Source organism: Myxocyprinus asiaticus, chromosome 44 (genome assembly GCF_019703515.2).
Source record: "Myxocyprinus asiaticus isolate MX2 ecotype Aquarium Trade chromosome 44, UBuf_Myxa_2, whole genome shotgun sequence".
In the NCBI taxonomy this organism is placed as follows: Eukaryota; Metazoa; Chordata; class Actinopteri; order Cypriniformes; family Catostomidae; genus Myxocyprinus; species Myxocyprinus asiaticus.
This window is the reverse complement of record NC_059387.1, coordinates 28,785,483-28,806,790: the sequence shown is the minus strand read 5'-3', so window position 1 is coordinate 28,806,790 and position 21,308 is coordinate 28,785,483. Positions and strand designations below refer to the sequence as shown.

At 39.7% G+C, this 21,308-nt stretch overlaps 1 pseudogene; it reads right to left on the bottom strand.

The window, feature by feature from the left end:
• LOC127434528 (dihydropyrimidine dehydrogenase [NADP(+)]-like) overlaps positions 1-21,308 on the bottom strand; it is a 245,984-nt pseudogene that overhangs the window by 87,784 nt on the left and 136,892 nt on the right.

Sequence of the window (21,308 nt, the reverse complement as noted above, 5' to 3'; positions counted from 1 at the left end):
AAAAATTCTAATGTAAACAAACACAACAGACTGATTTCACTATGTAATCAGAAACAGCATGTTGACTTTTCTTTAGCTAAAATCGGTCTGTGCTTACCGAAGTTCGAAACACTGCACCAGTGGCCAAAGCGGAAAGTGTTGTTGGGTGTATGCGCATGTGTGAGCTCCATTTTCCGAGTGTAATGTCCAAGGAGGGGCTCCAAAAACAAGTTGTGAAGTAAGTTGTTTTCAGCTGTGCAGGCTGTAATACAGTGAATAGGAATGTATGTTTTATAAATTGTACCCCCAACCCAAACCCCAAACCTAAACCTAACCATCAGTGGAGTAAAAATGCAACCTTCGAATCACACTTGTCAATAATTATGCAAATGTGATTACTTACTGGTTTCAACGCAGTTTCCAGACCCGGATATCCCATACTGCTGAGGCAACATGCTTCCGGTCGTGCCACAGGGGAAGGAAAACACGCTGGAGACGATGCAAACATGTCTGATAGGAGATTGAGTTTGTGAGTGAGTCAGCATAATGTGGCCGATCCTAGGGTACCAGAAATGTAAGAGCAGCGTAGTTCTAGCGGGAAGACTAGCAGCTGTACTTCATCGGACCATTAGCTAGGTAACTCCTAGCCAATCACATGTAAGCCATTGCTTTATAAGTTTGCTCACAATCTATCACATTGCTGTTTCAGTGTGCTAACATGACAACATCATTCTATAGCACTGTCTGACGTCGAGTCCATTCGCTCTCCAACTAGCTAACATCCAGCTATGGACAGGGACTTATTCACTGCTCCTTACCTTATCCAGAATCAGCAGTTCCTCACGCATCACACGTTCGCAAATTTCCGGATTCTCAGTGGGATCGCGCCCTCTCGGAATCATAATAGACATGTTCCGACCTCTCCAGGCCACAGGAGAACTCGTGCACAGAACATTCTGGAAGCCCGCCTTCCCAACGACGGCATCACTTCATCTCAACTTCTGCCCGCATCAAACCCATGGGGAGTAAACAATCAGCAAACCCGGATCTTCATCCATATCTCTTTTACTTAGGAGATCTCCCTCAGTCGAGCCACCGCATCCTCAATTGGAATGCCTGACCCGGAGCGGAAGGAGTGCGCTCCTTGCCAAGTCTGTTAAAATCATCGGCTCAGGCAGCAGCTGATTTCCATCAGAAATAAGCTAAGTTCTCATCATATCCATCAAATGCATTCAGATTTAGTCATGGGTCTAGGCCTTCTGTTGCCTATGCTGTCTGTTCATCATAACATTTACATTTACATTTATTCATTTGGCAGACACTTTTATCCAAAGCGACTTACAAAGAGGAAGACATGAGTGAATCATCTTCAGGAGACAGTGGTATGAAAAGTGCAATATTACAAAGTTTCACTTGCATCAGAACAATTCAAAACAGATTAATGTGCAACAATATTTTTTTATTTTTTATTTATTAATTTTTTTTAATGACTGGTTAAGTGTTTTTTGTCGTTTTTTGAAGACAGAGAGAGAGTCAGCTTCACGGATTGAGTTGGAAAGGTCATTCCACCAACGTGGTACAATGAAGCTGAAAGTCCGGGAAAGTGTGTTGGTGCCTCTTTGTGTTGGTTCAACAAGGCGACGTTCCTTAGCTGACCGCAGGCTTCTAGTGGGTGCGTAGCTCTGCATAAATTATTTTAAGTATGCTGGAGCAGACCCAGTTACTGTTCTGTATGCCAGAATCAGAGCCTTGAATTTTATACGTGCATCAACCGGCAGCCAGTGGAGAGAGGTGAGGAGTGGTGTAACTTGCGCTCTCTTTGGTTCATTAAAGACCAGACGTGCTGCTGCATTCTGGATCATTTGCAGGGGTCTAATTGCACATGCAGGGAGGCCTGCAATGAGAGTGTTACAGTAGTCCAGTCTAGTTATGACAAGTGACTGGACAAGCAGTTGTGTGGCATGTTCAGAGAGGAAGGGTCTTATCTTCCTGATATTGTAGAGTGTAAATCTATATGATTTTGTGGTCTTTGAGATGTGGTCTGTGAAATTTAGTTTGTTGTTGATGGTTACCCCTAGATTTCTGACCATTTTGGAAGGTGTTACTGTAGTTGCACCCAGCTGCATGGTGATGTTGTGTTCAACAGCAGGGTTGGATGGAAAGACAAGGAGTTCAGTCTTGGCTGGGTTGAGTTGCAGGTGGTGTTCCTTCATCCAGGCCGAGATATCTGCCAGGCAGGTAGAAATTCGAGCAGTCACTGTGGTGTCGTTGGGTTGGAAAGACAAGTAGAGTTGAGTGCCATCAGCATAGCAGTGGTAAGAGAAACCATGTGCCTGAATGATGGGCGCCAGTGATGTTGTGTATATAGAGAAGAGAAGTGGCCCAAGCACTGATCCCTGAGGTACCCCAATAAGCAGCTGGTGTGGCTTGGATACCTCACCACTCCAGGCTACCTTGAAGGACCTACCTGAGAGATAGGAATTAAATCAGTCAAGCACAGTTCCTGTGATGCCCAGTGAGGAGAGGGTAGAGAGTAAGATCTGATGGTTGACTGTGTCAAAGGCTGCAGAAAGGTCCAGCAGAATCAGGACGGATGATCTGGATTTAGCTTTCGCCTGTCTCAGTGACTCAGTGACAACCAGCAGGGCAGTCTCGGTGGAGTGTCCACTTTTGAAGCCTGACTGATTGTCATCCAGCAGCTTGTTCTGTGAGAGATAGGCAGAGATTTGATTGAAAACTGCCCTTTCAAGTGTTTTTGCCATGAATGAGATGAGAGAGACTGGTCTGTAGTGTTCTATTTGTGTGGGGTTAAGTGCAGGTTTCTTCAGCAGTGGGGTTACTCGAGCCTGCTTAAATGTAGTGGGAAAAGTGACTGTAAGTAGAGATGTGTTAATTATGTGTCTGAGTGAATGTAGGATGAACGGAGAGATGGCCTGGAGAAGGTGAGAAGGAATGGGGTCAAGGGAACAGGTGGTGGGGTGGTTGGAGATGAGGAGTTTAGAGACCTCAGTGTCAGTCAGAGGAGAGAACATAGAGATAGAAGAGTTGCATACAGAGACAGGTGTTTGACAGGGAGTGGTGCTGAGAATGTATTGCTGATGGTTGTAACCTTATTAGTAAAAAATGTGGCGAAGACATCTGCTGTCAGTGATGTGTCAGGTGGTGGAGGGGGAGTGCAGAGAAGTGTGTTGAATGTTCTAAACAAGCTGTTGATCATGTTCTGGTAATAGGAGGTTTTTGCAGATTTAATGTTATCTGAAAAAGTTGCAAACAGAGACTGATATTTACCTAGATGTGCTGGATCTTTAGATTTCTGCCACATCTGCATCAATATCAAAAGGCAATATTTCATGTCAACAGCGCATCAGCTCTCATAGTAACGGCAGGCAACCACGCATCCATAGCATGATCACATGAGGGTAACTCGGTCAGGTTCACTCGCATGTTATTCACCGTGTTGCATGCCCGAGTGTTCCCCATTGGGGGATTAAGATCAATGCTCTGGCATGTTATGATGTACAGTGCTTATTGTATGGGGTCTCATCACTCCATTCAGTAAAATATCTCTGTTTTGTTGGTCGCTCTTCACTCTAAATCACGTAGCGGGTGCTTTCCAATTCAAGGTACCATCCCTATGCCCTACTCACTAGGAAAGACAGAGCTCATGATGTGGGCACTCCAAGGGAGCATGACATCATATCTTTCCCCACACAATGATTAAATTCAAGCACGTCCATCGTTTCACAAGGATAACGCATAACTATGTTTACCCTCCTCACCGGGGCTTCCATAATCACAAGCATGGTTTCCTTTGCATAGGTATTGCACAAGCCAGCTCGCCCTCATTTTAACACAAACAAGGTCTGCCATATCATGGCTTTAGAACAAACTTTCTAAAGGTTTTATCTGAAGGTCTACTTGACTATCTATCTTTTTAAAACTTTCAGAGAAAGACTTTGTCAAGTCAACATCAACGTTTCTCTTGACAAACTTTACAAATCTAGTTATTTTTGCAGTCTTGTTCGGTGATGCTAGTGGTGCACAATTCACACACAAACTTTGAGAGTGCATAACAAACTATATACAGTATAATCATATAGGGCCAGTAGGCTTCATTGATATACTTTTTCAAAAAAATTTTTTTGATGCAATGAATCTATTCACTATGCAACACAAAAGAAGATACGCATGCACAAACTAATAAAGGATATATCTAAAAACAAACACTTTTATTGTTTATCAGACTCAAGCAGATGCAAAACAATGAGTGAACCAAATCAGCGTTGACTGAGACATTGGCTCTAAAATAGATGAGAGCGGTGATAAGTGTTCCACATGGATGCACGAGAGATGAGTAAGCAAGCAGGCGGGCGGCAGACGAGCTCATGGAGTGGGGTGCATAGCCGAGCCGAGTTTGACAGGCAATTACAGATCCACAGGGGCTTTAAACCACATCACATGGGGGATTTAAACAATTACAAAAAGCTCTACAAACCTGCCACACTGACTCCATCTGTAGATTTATGATTTGACGCAGACTGACAGCCATTAAAGCGGGAAAAGAATAATAAGCATTTTAGCCTTACATAGTGCATAGGAGCACGAGGTGGGGTGATGCTATTTATCACTGTCAGCCGAGCAAAGAGGACAAACCTGAAGCCCTAAAGGATTAGGACCCAGATTTCACGGTCAATTAGGAGCAAACACAGGTACAAAATGGACACAATGTGCCGTGATCCCAAAGCCAATTATCAATAATGTTTAATTTCACCCAGTTTCTTTTAAGCCCTTTATAGAGCAAAGTGGAGGAGTAGGAGGGGGGTAGGCTTTACTTTTCGCCCGCCCGTCCAACAAAAGGGGCGACACACACACACACACAGTGAATTAAGTGCTATCATATCGCATCACAGTAAGCTGCTTTAAGAGAGAGAGAGAGAGAGAGGAGAGAAAGACTACTGTTTGATTTGAAGGCTTACTAGTGAGAGAGTATGGATAGATTTAAAAAAAAAAAAAAAAAGCCATACAAAAAGAAAAAGACAAAACAAAATGGTAAAAAATAGTTTGCTGAAGACGTGATTGGAAGATCTCTTTATTCTAGTGGCTGCCAGATCGTATGGATGCTAAGGTCTTCTGAGTGGCTCTTTTCGCATTGTTATGCGGTTGCTAGTCTTTTGGATGGTTGCTAAGGCATTAACAGATTGTTGATAAAGTGTTCTGAAGCTGTGTCCCAAATGATGCACTATTCAGTATGCACTTGCAAAATATACTATGCACTGTAGTGTATGAATTTGATGCTAGAACTTAAAAAAATATCTAGAATTCTGGCAAACTTGCCACAAACTTGCTTAGCCACTCATTATTTTCACATGCAAATGAGCTAGCTATTCACCACAAATGTTTGCCAGAAGTTTGCAACTCTTCACTTTTAGTGGTGAATCTGCAGAAAACTTTTGCAGACAATGAAGATTTTGCCATAAAGCTCATTTGCGTGTGAAAATTAATGAGTGACGAATTTGCGGCACGTTTGTGGCAACTCTAGATTTTTTGTAAGGGTGGTGGTTGCCAGAGTGTTCTGGTTGGTTGTTTACCAAGTCAAAAGAACCCACACCTAAGTCTCTGATATTCTGGTCCCTTAGGTATGGCTCTAGTCCCTCCATTAATGTAGACTAGGGCTAGGCAATGTATATTATTCACTATATAATCGTGATGATTTTGCTGACAATATAAAATTAAGCAATATCATTAATATCGTGACTATGTTAATGTTTTTTATTAGGCCATAACGTTTCATAAAGAGCCATGTCATGTCAGTCCCTCTGCCCATCAGGCCGTCAGGGTGGCATGATGGATGATGCAGTTGAGACTGTCCTCCAGTCGTTTCTGTTGACAGAAGCTCTGCTATGGAGAGGGATGTCCATTCCCTGATGTTTGTCTTCCACACTTTCACCCACCTTCCACTGTTCCTTGGAGGATTGTCTTTGAAAGGTTGTTGTGGTGGGTAACATGCTCAAACCAGGCCAGCTTGCGTCTTTTCACAGTTGCCAGGAGCGGTTCCTGAGAGCCGACCAAGGTGCTCATTCTGCTCTAGATCAGACTAATTTCACAATCCTTCAGGGCAGCACAATTAATTAAAATAACTTAAATAATGATATGGTCATACAGTACATTATTGCACTGCAAAAGGCTGTGATTAAGCTGCAAAAGGCTGCGATTAAAGACATGGTCTATATGTGCTTTAGGATAAATGGTTGACGCGCTGTTCAGTGCATGAGAAGGGCTCTTGATTTTTGTGCTTTTAGAGCAGTTCACATGCACTATGAAAAAAGGTAATGCAGGTCCAAGCATTAGCACAATCCCAAACATCAGTAACCACTACAAGTTATTATACAATTTTACAAACGTGGCACAGTATAACAGAAAAGAAGGAGATGACAGCATTTCACAAGATGTGGAACATCACAAACTGTCAAATACACACTGCACTTTCAGTGTCAAAATAAAAGCTCCAGGTGAAGGTGAAGTAAACAGGACAGACATATCTTACTTGGATATAAAACTAATCTAATCCTAAAAATAATAATGATTATTCAGTATTATATTATAATTATAAACTTAACTGAGTCCCACAGTAATAATTTAGTATTATGCAATATTCAAATGGAAGTATGATCGCTCAGAAAAGTAATAGCACACATTTCCTCAACAAGTCTTCAAGTATGAGCAATAGTAATAGTGATGCTTGCCTTAGTAGACACTACTAATTATGCACTGCAACCCAAAATAGTCTTTACTAGATAAACAAAGATGGTCAAGTGCCCTTTGGAAAGAGAATAGCAGATGTGACATGCCTTATTTCCTAAGAGCCGACCAAGGTGCTCATTCTGCTCCGCATCAGACTAATTTCATGATCCTTAAGGGCTGCACAATTAATTAAAATAACATAAAAGTTGTGATATGTTCATATAGTATGTTATTGCACTGCAAAAGGCTGTGATTAAAGACAGATAAACATGGTCTGTGTGTGCTTTAGAATAAATGGTTGACCCACTGTTCAGTGCATGAGAAGGGCCCATGGGCTCGTGATTTTGGAGCTTTTAGAACAGCTCACATGCATTGTGAAAAAAAAGTAATGCAGGTTCAAACATTCACACAATCCCAAACATCAGTAACCACTGCAAGTTATTATACAATTTTACAAACATGGCACAGTATAACAGAAAAGGAGGAGATGACAGCATTTCACAAGATGTGAAACATCACAAAAAAAAAAAAAAAAAAAAAAATAGTATTATGTAATATTCAAATGGAAGTATGATCATTCAGAAAAGTAATAGCGCAAATTTCCTCAACTAGCCTTCAAGTATGCCAAGTATGAGCAATAGTAATAGTGATGCTTGCCTTAGAAGACACTAGTAATTAGACACTGCAACCCAAAATATTCATTACTAGACAAGCAAAAATGGTCAAGTTCCCTTTGGAAAGAGAATGTGACATGCCTTATTACTTTTTTTTTTTTTTTTTTTTTTTGTGGGAAATACCAAGGAATTCTTAAAAGTACCTTGGAGTACCATGTACATCCCATGGTATATTATTATGGTAATCATAAAGTGCTTTTCCACCATCAGGCCGAATGGTTCCAAGCACAGTTAGGAATGGTTCCAGTATAAATTTCCACTTCCACACAGTTCTGTACGATTACAAAACGTTCCCAGCCCGGAATTCTCAGCACAGTTAGCTAACCGTACTAAAGATAGAAAACCATGCTAGCGAAACTTCTTTATTGACATTGCAAGTCACGATTGGTCACTTGCTCACTCACTCCATTCTAATTCTGATTTTGCAGTACCACAGTGGAAAACAAAAACAAAAAAATGTAACCATGCCAACAAACCCGGAATGTCATGGTTCCGCAACTTGAACCCTTCAGCCTGATGGTGGAAAAGCATCTATAAAAAACCATGGTATATCAAATACCATACACTGTATCAAGATTTTACTATCTTATACTATGAATGTAATATGGTACCAACACAGTACTTTTTAGTGAGGGACACTACGAGTAAATAATTCTGAGGACGTGCTCTAAGAAAGTAGCTAGATCTGAATCAAGCCTGACAATGTCTTAGACAAGGATTATCAACTGCAAAGCAGATAAGGAACACATTAGCAATCCTTGTCATACTCTGTGGATAAACAGGGCTAGTCTGATCTCAGGGGGCATTAAGGAGATGACAGGATGGGAAGAAAAATATCTGGTGAAAATATATTCTCTCCAAAAGCGGAGAAACAGCATTGGAGACAGGGAACCAAAGGTGTTGATTCTAGAAACTGGTTCTAACTCAAACACTCATGCCCAACCCCAGCATATAGAATAGCATAGAATATTTGTGTATAGCCACTTGACTACAGCCGGACTTTCAAGAGATGTCGTTAAAGGTGCTGCAAACAATTTTATGAAATATCATGCATAAAATGACTTTACTACTTGACCGATATCACTCAAGTATCGCTCAACCCAAATCCTAAGTAAGCAACAAATGCAGAGGATGCAGCCCAAGCAACTGCCATTTGAGTGATGGCAAAGAGACTTTCATTTGTTTAAATTCACAGATTCTGTAGCTATGCCACTCACAAACAAGCACACATGGCACACTTTCTGTATTATTGGGCCTGCTTTTAGCTATTTATCTGAAATCCACTGTTCCTTTTTGCTTCTGCCAACTTTCAATTGGATAAAATAGCAACAGCTCATGGAGAGACTTTGACATTTATGAATTATAGCCTCAGGCACATCGTTATGATGTTATATTTCTCTCAAAGGCAGTGATTTTATAGAGGGAAAGTAGCATAGGAAAGAAGAATGGTTTACTTCAGACTGACACTACTGTGAGGAGAAAAAAGAGAGAGAGTGAGAATCTGGACAAGAGAGAGAGAGAGAGAGAGAGTAAGAGAGAGAGAAAGGGTGGTGTGCAAGGGAGGGAAAGAAAGCGTGAAAAAAAAACTTTTAAGTAGTGTCCTTAGGCGAGGAACAGTGTTAAGTGTTCCCTTAGATTTCAAAGTGGGAATGAATGGTTGATTCTCTTTGAAAACGGAGTTGCCATGGCAACTGAGCCTTTATTTCATATTTGCCGGCACAGGTAGCTAAACAGCAGACGCGAGGAAGACGACGCATTTAGACCACAGAGGAGTTTACCAACTGGCGGCGGACCAGGTCCAAAGTCAAACGTGCTTTAACCACCTCACGCCGTTCTTTTATATCTCCCATACATTTCTCATTTCATCTCCAACAACAGATCAATTATTTTGCTTTCAACCAATATAGGTAAAAGAGCAAGACCTGCAGGTTTGAAATACAGTGCGTAATTCATACGTACCAGTTTTATTATAAATTTATGGTGTTTTTGTCATTTTGGAGATTGACCGCTCCAGTTTTCATTCACTTTCATTATACAGAAAAAAGTGGCCAGGAAATGCTTTACCTTTTGTGTTCCACAGAAGAAAGAAAGTCATACAGGTTTGGTAAGACATGAGTGTGAGTAAATGATGACATAAATGCCATTTGTGGGTGAAAAAATCCTTTAAAATCACTTCCATTGTAAGTTTTTTACAAGCTTTTTTCAAGTGAAGTGTGGTGTGACACAGCAGTTGTAATCTCAAGCGATATTCTCACCATGCTTTACATCATCGGCTTGCCTTATAAATATACAATATGCTAAATGTACCTGGGCTTCAGTGACAGGGATATGTTGGGTGAATATATAATGACAGTAATATGGATGGGGGTGGGAGACAGGAAATACCAGATGTCCATCTATGCCATTAGTAAAAGAGGGTTTTGGGTGGGTTTAACAGGCCAGTTTAATGAGGTGAGAGAGATGATGGAGGTATGCGTCAATGTAATCGATAGGAGAATTAACACATTGACATGCAGACTGTTTACTTTCAGCCAATTTCTCTGCACAGTTAAGCGCCTGAGATCTGCAAGTCAACTATGATTAATCCTGGGGTAGCTCCACTGTCTCCCTCTATTTCCACTTAAAATATCAAGGCCTGTGTTTACACGTGTGTGTATCTGTGTGTGTGTGTAGACTTATTGGAGTGTGATAGGTGTGAATGAGTATGTATACATGTTTGTATGTGTGTTATCATGGAGTTTATGCAGTTTGAACTGATGTTGGTCTGGGTTTGAGTGCATTTTGGGGTTGAAGCCATTAGGGGTTGATTCCATTTGGGGTTGGTGCTGTTTTTGGGGTTGAAACCATTTGGGGTTGAAGCTATTAGAGGTTGATGCTGTTTTGTAGTTTATGCCTTTTGGGGTTGAGTCCATTTTGGGGTTGATGCCATTAGGGGTTTATGGAATTTTGGGGTTGAAGCCATTAGGGGTTGATGCCATTTAGGACTGAAGCCGTTTGTGTTTGAAGCTGTTTTGGGGTTGAAGCTGTTTGGGGTTGATTCCTTTAGGGGGTTGATACTGATTGTGGATTGAAGCTGTTTGGTTTGACTGACAACACTCTGGAATCTGGAGAACTCAATTCTCACAGATGGACTGGCCTGGGAAGTCCCTTCATTTCCTCTTTATTTCTCCATCCCCCTCTCCACATCTCCTTATGATTCATTCAACCATCAGTGGCTCACTCCTTGGCATCCACCGTCAAATCCCTCTCAGCTTCTTGGCAACATCAGATTAGTTGCTTCCGATAAGCATTTCCCATAAATGTAACTTTAGATCCAGGATTAGCTGCCAGTGATTCAATAAAGGGCTTTTTTTTTTTCTTTTTTTTTTTTTTTGATAACAGTAAATGTTGGTTTTGCAGTTTGGTAAAGGACAGTGTGTGATGCAGTGTTATCGAAAGAGCCAAATTATCCCTAAGGGAAGAGGTTATTATATGTGTTCACAAATTAGCATAATAAAGACTCACCTCTGCCATTTTGGCAAGCTCGGTCCAATCAGCTTTGTTGTAGCTGCACATTATGCTGGATATGACAATCTATCGTGGAGAGAAGACAGAGAGATAAAGAGAGGCGATTGCAGCATGGACAGAATTCAGGAAAGGGTTGTCTTTGTCTTACCTTGTGACCTTTAACAGGGGCCCGTTTCATTGTGCAAGGTTTTGCCATCAAGGTCCCATTTCGGTACGTTATACAATGGATCTGAGAGCCATTATCTTGTCTTTAAAAAGCAGCTGCCTTCATTTTTCAACCCTCAAAGTCACAAAATCAATATTTATAATTCATGTGACCAGGACAAATCCACTGTTGTGCTGCCATTATTAAAACAGTATCAAGCCCCAGAGCAGGTTGTGAGATAAGAGCATTTGCTGGATTAGCCTGTGCTGTTTGCTGTTTTTTTCCTTCGGACACACAATAAGCCAGTCATAAAACAGGTTATGGAAGGCCTGTCTCTCGAAGACAAACAGGTTTTCAGTAATCACAGACATAAAAAGCTTTTTAAATGCGGGCGAACTGCACCAAATGCGGGGTTATAATAGTTTATTTTTTTTTTTTTTTTTTTTTTATCTCTATTTTATTGTTGATTTGTATTTTCAATTCAGGTTTTTTTTAATTATTTTTTTTTATTTCTCATTCCATGCTATCACTCTCACTCTAATTTTAGTTTTTTCCTAGTGTTTCTCAGTTTTAGTTTTAGTTTTTCAGTATATTTAGTGTTTTTTTCTCATTTTCTGATATAACTGACAATTTAAACATGCATTTTAAAATTTGTAATGAAAATGAATGGCGACTGAGGATAACATTCTGCCTGATATCTTCTTTTGTTTTCCATGGAAGAACATCAGGAAACAACATCAGGTTGAGTAAATAATTATATAATTTTAATTTTGGGGTAAACTATCCCTTTAATTTGTTAAAATTATTTAGTAAATGTAATTATATCTTAGTTTGGGAGACATGAAAATGGATTTTAGTTCAATTTTCCAATGTTGGTTTTAATTTTAATTTCAGTTAACAAAAATGTCTTCATTTAGTTTTTGTTTTAGTTTTCGTTAATAATAATAACATTGTTCTAATTCTCCAGAGATGGACATTCTGCCCACACTTGTTGGTTAAAAGACCAGATACCAAGTCCACATTTTAGCAATCAGTGTCCCTCATCTTGATTTTTCTCCAGGAAAAAATCTAACCATGTTAACTGCATATGTGGCCACACTCCATTATGTGCCTAATAGCTGTAGATATGTTGTGAAAAAACCTGCAATGAAGGCCACCCTATCTTGTGTTGCTTTGTCCAGCAATGCTATTACATCTAAACTCTTGTCTCATCAGATGTCTATGACTTACATTTGGCAATGATGAGGAGGGGGTGAGAGCACAGGGACGAAGAAGATTGGTACTAACAACAGGAGAACAGGAGTCAGAGGAGACTCGGAGAAAACTGATTTCATGGGAGGATATTAAACTTGGAGGCTGTGTTGTCCCCCCCCGGGACAAATATCCGCTAGATATAAATCTCTCGGGCATTACACTTTTCCAAAAGCAGCAAGCTGTTAGGCACTAAGCTTAGTCCACCTACACGAGAGCACAAAATATTGCCAAGTTAAGAGGCAAATAAAGTTAAGCACTCTGACATTTACCACCGAGATTTACTGTACAACAGTGACATATAAGTGATATTTGATACACCCTGAAATAGTGTTTGGTAATATTACCATAAACCTTGGGCCACCAGAGAGCAACAGTGGGGCTGCTAAAGGAGATGCAGATATCAACGCTGCAGACTTCATTTCTAGTATTATACGGTGACGCAAGTAGTCTGTTTTGATTTGGGCTTGACCTTTGCTCACTTTAACGTCATGTTATTGCAGAATGGCTCTTGAAAAGCTAGAAGGATCTAGGTTTAAGTTTATTAACACCAATCCACCCTGAGCCCCCCCACTCCAGAGCGACATGTTAACCAGCGCTAAGGCTTCAGGGTTCGAGGACAGGATTGTGGGATTACCTGGTTATAAGCTCTTTAACTTCCCTCCCAGCAACCGCCTCCGATGCAACCTTAAACTCTAACAATGTGTCTCCATGGAGATCAGTCATCTGGAGGTGATATGAGAACATGTGAAGCGATGACTCCTGCCAATTCCCTAACACTGCACAGTGACCATTTCCTAATAATGGGGAAAAAATGTAAGCACTGATAATAGCAAACCACAATTTGTCCGAATTCTGAACCACACACACTGAACATAGCAGCGATCTAAAGAGGTTTCAGGTTGGGTGGCAAAATTTAAGGGATAGTTCACCCAAAAATGAAAATTCTGTCATCATTTACTCACACTCATATTTTTTCAAATTCATATGACTTTCTTTTCTGCAGTGGAACACAACAGGAAATGTTAAGCAGAGTATTTGCCTCAGTCACCATTTGCTTTCATTGCATCTTGTTTTCCAATTAATGAAAGTAAAAAGTGACTGAGGCTGTCATTCTGCCTAACATCTCTCTTTGTGTTCCACTGAAGAGAGAAAGTCATACAGGTATGGAACAACATTTTTGGGTGAACTATCCCTTTCAGTTTGTTTTGTTCTGGAATGGAAAGCGAGTCTGTTTTTCTGCAGTATGACAGTGCTGGGAACTGCAGAACTCTGAATGTTCGGGCAGTCTGACCTCTCCTCTCATACTGACATAGTTTCTGTTATTAAATATCATCCTCGTAACAACACACTCAGGCTCGTTAAAGCATTCAATGAAGTGACAATAGGTACCACAGACCAGTGTTGAGAAAGCTACTTTCAAAACTGCAGCTTGTAAAGATACAAGTTACTTATATTAAAGCTAATTCAACTATAGTTTTGCTACACTTTTGAAAATAAGTTTAGCTACACTACAGACTACTAATATAAAGTAGTTAACTTTATCAAAGCAATGTAAAGGGGTCGGGGGAGGGGCAACAATATATTTTTGATTATATAACTATCAGGACAGTAATTGTTTGGCCAAACAACAAGATTATAACATTAAGGCAATATTCCAGGTTCGATACAATTTACAATCAATTAACAGCATTTGTGGTGCAATGATGATTTTCAAAAAATATTATTTTGACTCGTCCCACCTTTGTTTAAAATAAGCAAAAATCGCAGTTAAAGTAAGGCCCTTACAATGGAAGTGAATGGGGCCAGTCCATAAACGCTAAAATACACATCATTTCAAAAGTATAGCCAAAAAGGCTTAAACATTATATGCTTTAACATGATTTTACGTGTAAACATGATAAATTGCTTACTTACTGTACCTTGTCTGTGTACAGTTATATCCGATATTACAACTTTGTTATCATGACAACTTAACCCTTTATATTCAATTCAATTTATTTATAAAGCACAATAAAAACAACAAAGTTGAACCTCTGTGCTGTACAACCACAACGAAAATACATCACAAAATACATCACACACGTCAAAACTTTGCTGCACAACCACAAAGCAAGAAGAGGACATCACAAGCACATATTTAAGCTCACACCACCCAAGACAGACTCTAAGATTGATTATAAGCCTGATCTAAAACTGTTCTGAGGGTAGACTGTTACATAGGTAGACTGTTCCATAATTTAGGGCCGGATATAGCAAAAGCACGGTCGCCCCTCGACTTCAGTCTAGACCTATGAACCATCAATAGTCTCTGCTCAGATGACCTTAGACATCTAACAGGTGTATTTATACACAGAAGGTCAGAAAGGTAAGGAGGTGCCAATCCATTTAAAGCCTTAAAAACAAATAGTAAAATTAAAAAAATTATTGTATAACAGACTGGCAACCAATGCAGAGAGATTAAGATTAATGTGTTCATATTTACGAGTACTAGTCAAAAGTCTAGCAGCTGCGTTTTGGACTGTTTGCAAACAATCAATGATAAATTAAATCGCAGTAGTCAAGTCGAGATGAAATAAAAGCATGTATATCTCTCTAACTCTACAAATGATAGAAAACTTTAATCCTGGTATTGGATAGAACATACTTTCTAAGGTTAGATAAAGATTTTATCTCATTAAAATCTTGTTTACATGTATAATGTTTACGTCTTGTGGCCATACATTTCCATTATAAGTTCCTTCATGTATCCGCTGTAACCTGCATTTCTTTCTTTTTTTATAATGTTCTCTATTTATGTTCTCTAAATAATTTATAGTGGTAATAAACATTATGCCTCAAATGAGCTTAAATTATATTGAACCAAAAACAGCATTTGAACAGTAAACTGACACTTCATACGATACAATAAAGCTTGAAACAACATAATTGGCAGAATAGAGAACTGATAAGTGGGAGTATACATACACCGATCAGCCACAACATTAAAATCACCTGCCTCATATCGTGTAGGTCCCCCTCGTGCCGCCAAAACAGCTCTGACCCATCGAGGCATGGACTCCACAAGGCCTCTGAAGGTGTCCTGTGGTATCTGGCACCAAGACGTTAGCAGCAGATCCTTCAAGTCCTGTAAGTTGCAAGGTGGGGCCTCCATGGATCAGACTTGTTGGTCCAGTACATCCCATAGATGTTCAACCTGATTGAGATCTGGGGAATTTGGAGGCCAAGTCAACACCTTGAACTCTTTGCCATGTTCCTCAAACCATTCCTGAACAATTTTTGCAGTGTGGCAGGGTGCATTATCCTGCTGAAAGAGGACACTGCAATCAGGGAATACCATTGCCATGAAGGGGTGTACGTGGTCTACAACAATCTTTAGGAAGGTGGTAAGTGTCAAAGTAACATCCACATGAATGCCAGGACCCAAGGTTTTCCAGCAGAACATTGCCCAGAGCATCACACTGCCTCCGCCGGCCTGCCTTCTTCCCATAGTGCATCCTGCTGCCATCTCTTCCCCAGGTAAATGACACACATGCACCCGGCCGTCCACATTATCTAAAAGAAAATGTAATTTATCAGACCAGGCCACCTTCTCCCATTGCTCCATGGTCCAGTTCTGATGCTCACGTGCCCATTGTTGGCACTTTCGGTGGTGGACAGGGGTTTAGCATGGGCACTCTGACCGGTCTGCGGCTACGCAGCCCCATACGCAGCAAGCTGCAATGCACTGTGTGTTCTGAAACCTTTATATCATGGCCAGCACTAAGTTTTTCAGCAATTTGTGCTACAGTGGGATTGGACCAGACAGGCTAGCCTTCACTCCCCACACGCATCAATGAGCCTTGGGCGGCCATGACACTGTTGCTGGATCACCGGTTGTCCTTCCTTGGATCACTTTTGGTAGGTACTAACCACTGCATACCGGGAACACCCCACAAGACCTGCCGTTTTGGAGATGCTCCGACCCAGTCATCTAGCCATCACAATTTGGCCCTTGTCAAAGTCGCTCAGATCCTTACGCTTGCCCATTTGTCTTGCTTCCAACACATGAAATTCAAGAACTGACTGTTCACTTGCTGCTTAATATATCCCACCCCTTGACAGGTGACACTGTAATGAGATAATAAATGTTATTCACTTCACCTTTCAGTGGTTTTAATGTTGTGGCTGATCAGTGTATATATTTATATATGGCGCCCATCCATTCTGGAAAAATCCATTTTGATAAATCTGATCAATCGTGAAAAAATATTTGCATATGCATATGATGTATACTGTATACACAATGTTGTAAATTGATTTATTGATATAGACAATCTGAATTACAGAAATCATCAACAAAATCCCTTCAAGAATATATTGTGAATATGCAATTTATCGCTCAGGCCTTACACACATATACACAAATATGCATTCAATCTTTTGTTTGAATTAAGTTTTAAGGGAGCAAAGCATATCTCAGCTCAGTCAGGGACCTTAAAAGGAGATTCTCTCTCTCTTCTCTCTGCACTTTGTTTCAGAGCAAACCGATACATCGTTTCTGCTTTCATCCTCAGTACAAAAGCCGCCCCAGTAAATGATGGGCATCACTTCCATTAGCACAGCCCCATGACTGCTGTAACAAAGTCCTGCAGAAATCAATTAATCCCTTCATATATCTTGAGTACAAAAAGAAACCAAGATACAGAATCTTAGAAGTGAACAAATTTGTTGTTATTTTGTAATTTTAGTAAGCATATGCTGCTCTTGCTGTACCAATACGACGGCAGAATAGTAATAAAAATAATAATAAAATGTACTTATGTATGAAGCTAGCTCACATCATAAATATTTGAATTTCATTAACAAACATCACATTACTATGAATAATAAATAGAACAATGAGAAATTAATATTGAAATCATATTCAAATTTTATGACTTGAAAGCCAAACCACCGAGGAACAATTGAAAATAACTAGCAACCACAGACAGTCCCATGTGGATTTCACCAAAGATGAAGAACTCCTCCCATACATTGACAATGAGATTAGAAATGACAATATTCTGTTCTCAACATGTTGACAAAGAACATATTTACGTTCATTCATGTAGACATAACACCAACAGCAGATGCTTTGTTTATAGTTGTTGAATTCTAAATTTGTGCTGTTCAAATATTCATATTTTCATCTTACACAGCTTGATTAAGTGTCAAGCGGAAAACTACATCTCATATATGTGGAGTTTTTGTCCTAACCAGATGTAAACATCAACAGTGGTACATGCCAAGACATTTTGATGGATTTTAGGATTTGTTTCCTTATTTTTATCATCATTCGAACAGAATGATGATGTGTACTTTTAAAAAATCCTCTAGACACATAATTGTTTGCGCATGGCATTGTTTTAGCTGTTTTCCTCATCAGTGATGGTTAGCATGTCGGTCTGTCTAGCCCTTTAGATGTTTGATTTCCTCCATAGTGATTTAAGGTAAAAAAAAAAAAAAAATTTAAATCTAAATGGGTAATGTAAGTTTTGTTGTGTGTGCCGCCATATTGAGAGAAACCGGATTGAGTAGCATGAGTCATCCCGCTCTGTGCTCTCCTGTCACTGAAGCACAAACAGGAAACCTGCTGGACTCGCGCAAACTTGCATGCTCCAGAGATAGCATGCATGACAATCACATAAAACACAGATGTGCATCTCAGATGAGAAGCATATTTAGAACTCTAGATAAAAGTCATTGAATTTGCTTTGGCGACCTGAAATTTCACTTGGGTGGCTGCTGAAAAATTTTATATGCCTGAAAACCCTGTTCTTCAATTCTCTCAGTCTCAGGTGAAGCAGCTCTGCCTTCCTTCTCCTTTTCTCTGACAGCATGATGTACATGTAATGTGAATAGTATGCTGTGCACATTTCTTGCCATGTGGTGGCGATTTTGAAACATTCAACACGTTTTATTTTAAACATGGTATTAGTACCATTTTTACAGTGATGTATTCTGATGCCGATGCTATGTTAGGGGTTCTTTTTAACTTGACAAATGCTCCTGCGCCAGATGCTGCAAAATAGCGAGACACTGCGCAATGGTCAAACACGTCCATCTAGCACATATTACAAAACTAGTGGAAAGTGCACAAACATGCAAATATATACTCACAGAGCACTTTATTAGGAATACCTGTACACCTGCTTAATCAGCCAATCGTGTGGCAGCAGTACAATGCATATAATCATGCACATACGGGTCAGGAGAATCAGTTAATATTCACATCAACCATTAGAATGGAGAAAAAAATGTGATATCAGTGATTTCGACCGTGGCATGATTGTTGGTGCCAGACGGGCTGGTTTTGCTGATCTCCTGGGATTTTCACGCACAACAGTCTCAAGAGTTTACTCAGAATGGTGCCAAAAACAAAAAACATCCAGTGAGCGGCAGTTCTGGGGACGGAAACACCTTGTTGATGAGAGAGGTCAACGGAGAATGGCCAGACTGCTTCTAGCTGACAGAAAGGCTACGGTAACTCAGATAACCCTTCTGTACAATTGTAGTAAGCAGAATAGCATCTCAGAATGCACAACACGTCGAACATTGAGGTGGATGGGCTACAACAGCAGAAGATCACGTTGGGTACTTTATTTGGACCATAGTGTTTCTGTTAAAGTGTTCAGTGAGTGAATGTTCATTGTGAATGGCCCCTTAAAATATGACAGCCAGTTTTTAAAAAACAGACAATGAATCAGAAACAGCTAATAAGAATACAGAGGGTGTACATGTGTACAGTGTTAAATCCTGAAAACTGTGTACCTAGGATGAATTACTAACCCAAGGTAAAAATTGGCCCCATTCACTTCCATTGTAAGTGACTCACTGTTACCTTGATTTTTGCTTTTTTAAAGAAAAGGAGGGACAGGCTGAAATTTTATTTTATGGTAATCAACATTATACCACAAATTATGTTGATTGAGCTTAACTTGTATTAAACCCGGTACATTCCTTTATCAATTTCAAGTGTGAAAAGCCTTGTCACGTAAGAGGGACAACTTACATAGTCATGAAAGTCAGCTTTGAGTTCCGTCACGCTTTGGTACCAGTAGGCAGTGGTCACTGATCAGCTCGATGTTGAGAAAGGAGCCCTGCCCGGGAACGAAGAGTGAACCGGAGGTCATTTCACGCACAATGCACAGGGACACATTGGTCACCAAATCTTGCAATGAAAAAAAGAAGCCATTGGTGCAGACAGTTTTGGATTACAGCAGAACTGTTTCACTTTACAGTACATATCATTCTAACAAGACTTCATGTAGCGTATGTGACCTCACTCCACCTTCATTAATGGCTAATAATTCCCTTACTTACAGACCTACACAGTAGTCAGCACAAGCACTCTGTCAATTTCACATGGCTCCTACCATCCCAATGGAAGCCCTTGCTATAAAATATGTTCTGCGGCTATAATTTCTGAGTAGAACAACATAAAGAAGACAATTATGGCCATATTCTACAGAAATTCATGACACAAATTCAATAGTGTTATTTCTCCTTCTCTCCCAGGGGGCTTTTAAGTGGAGCTAAATTCATATTTAATCATACACGTATGAAATTCTGCCGTGCAGAAGAGAAAATGGAGTCTACTTGAACCACAAAAAGGCTGAGGTTTTTACATTACAAAATAAAGTCATTCATCCATCCGTTCACACTATTATTTCCTTTTTCTCACACTTCCCTGACTAGATTTTGTACATGTGGCTTGTCTTGCCAGGTGCCAAGGTGCCCACGAGCTATGATAGATGTTCTCTGTTCTACATTAAACTGTACATGAAAATTCATCTCTTGGCATAAGATCCCCATGGATTCCCTGCCAAACTGCTGTAATATCCATCACTGATTAGATGTATAGAGTACAGGTCATCTCAGCTTGAAAGTAATTTGTCCATACAGAAAATTAGAAGCCTGGCTAACGAAGCTGGCAGGGATGCTAAGATTATGCCATCAGGTGAACTGTAATGACTAATGGCTTTGGCAGATCACAGACCACAGCCAAATCCTTTCGAATTCAAGCTAACTGTGGAATGAGTGTATGAACACAGTTCAGACTCGGAACCGGATGTCATTTTGATGAGGAGTCCCAAGCAGGTCCAAGCTGGTTTATGCTGGTTTGGTGCTGGTCTAGCTGCTGGATCAGCATAGCATGGTATTTTGTTTATTTTTTGTCTGTTTTTTGCCCATGCAAGACAACTCGAAGTTTAATACTTATGGTTTAGGGTTTCATCAAATCCCTAACATTACGTATGAGCAACAGTATTACAGATGCTTGCCTTAGAAAGCACTACTAATTGAAGACAATGAGGAAGTAGTTTTAATCCACTGTGTCTAAGACCATGGAGCTAAGGGGGGCAAAAGTTTTAAGGAATAACATTTTTGTGTTTCGTCTTTTCTCTTGCTTTGAAAATTGAACCGATAAACTAAGCGTAACAAACAAAAGGGAGCTTAATCCTTTAAACTCTGATAAACCATCCATCATAATTTAATAGTGTGAGGGAGCGATTTGCATATATTAATTAGAACCTACGCCTTTACAGAACAATTACAATAATAGCACGCAAACATTTTACAACATTTGAACAGTTTACAAGCCTTGTAGACAGGAGACTTTTGTTGCTAATTTGATCTAATTGGCATAAATTTGATTTGGAATAGAGGGACCCAAATGGGAGTTTTTTATTTTTTATATATTATGTATTAGATATTGCTATTCATTATGCATTTAGGATTTATATATTTATTTACTGGTAACACTTTTTTATTAATTGGATTTTTCCAACTTGAAAGAGCAGATATACTGTAGTGCGACCGTGCATCATCTGAATTGTTAATGTGGCAAGTTGTTAATTAGGTGATAGTTGTAATTAATAGGTACAGAAATTGTGTTCTGATTATTAATAAAACATTTAAATATTTATTGAACATTGGTGTCTTCTATCATATATCATTTATCATAAAAATAATAATAATAATAATAATAA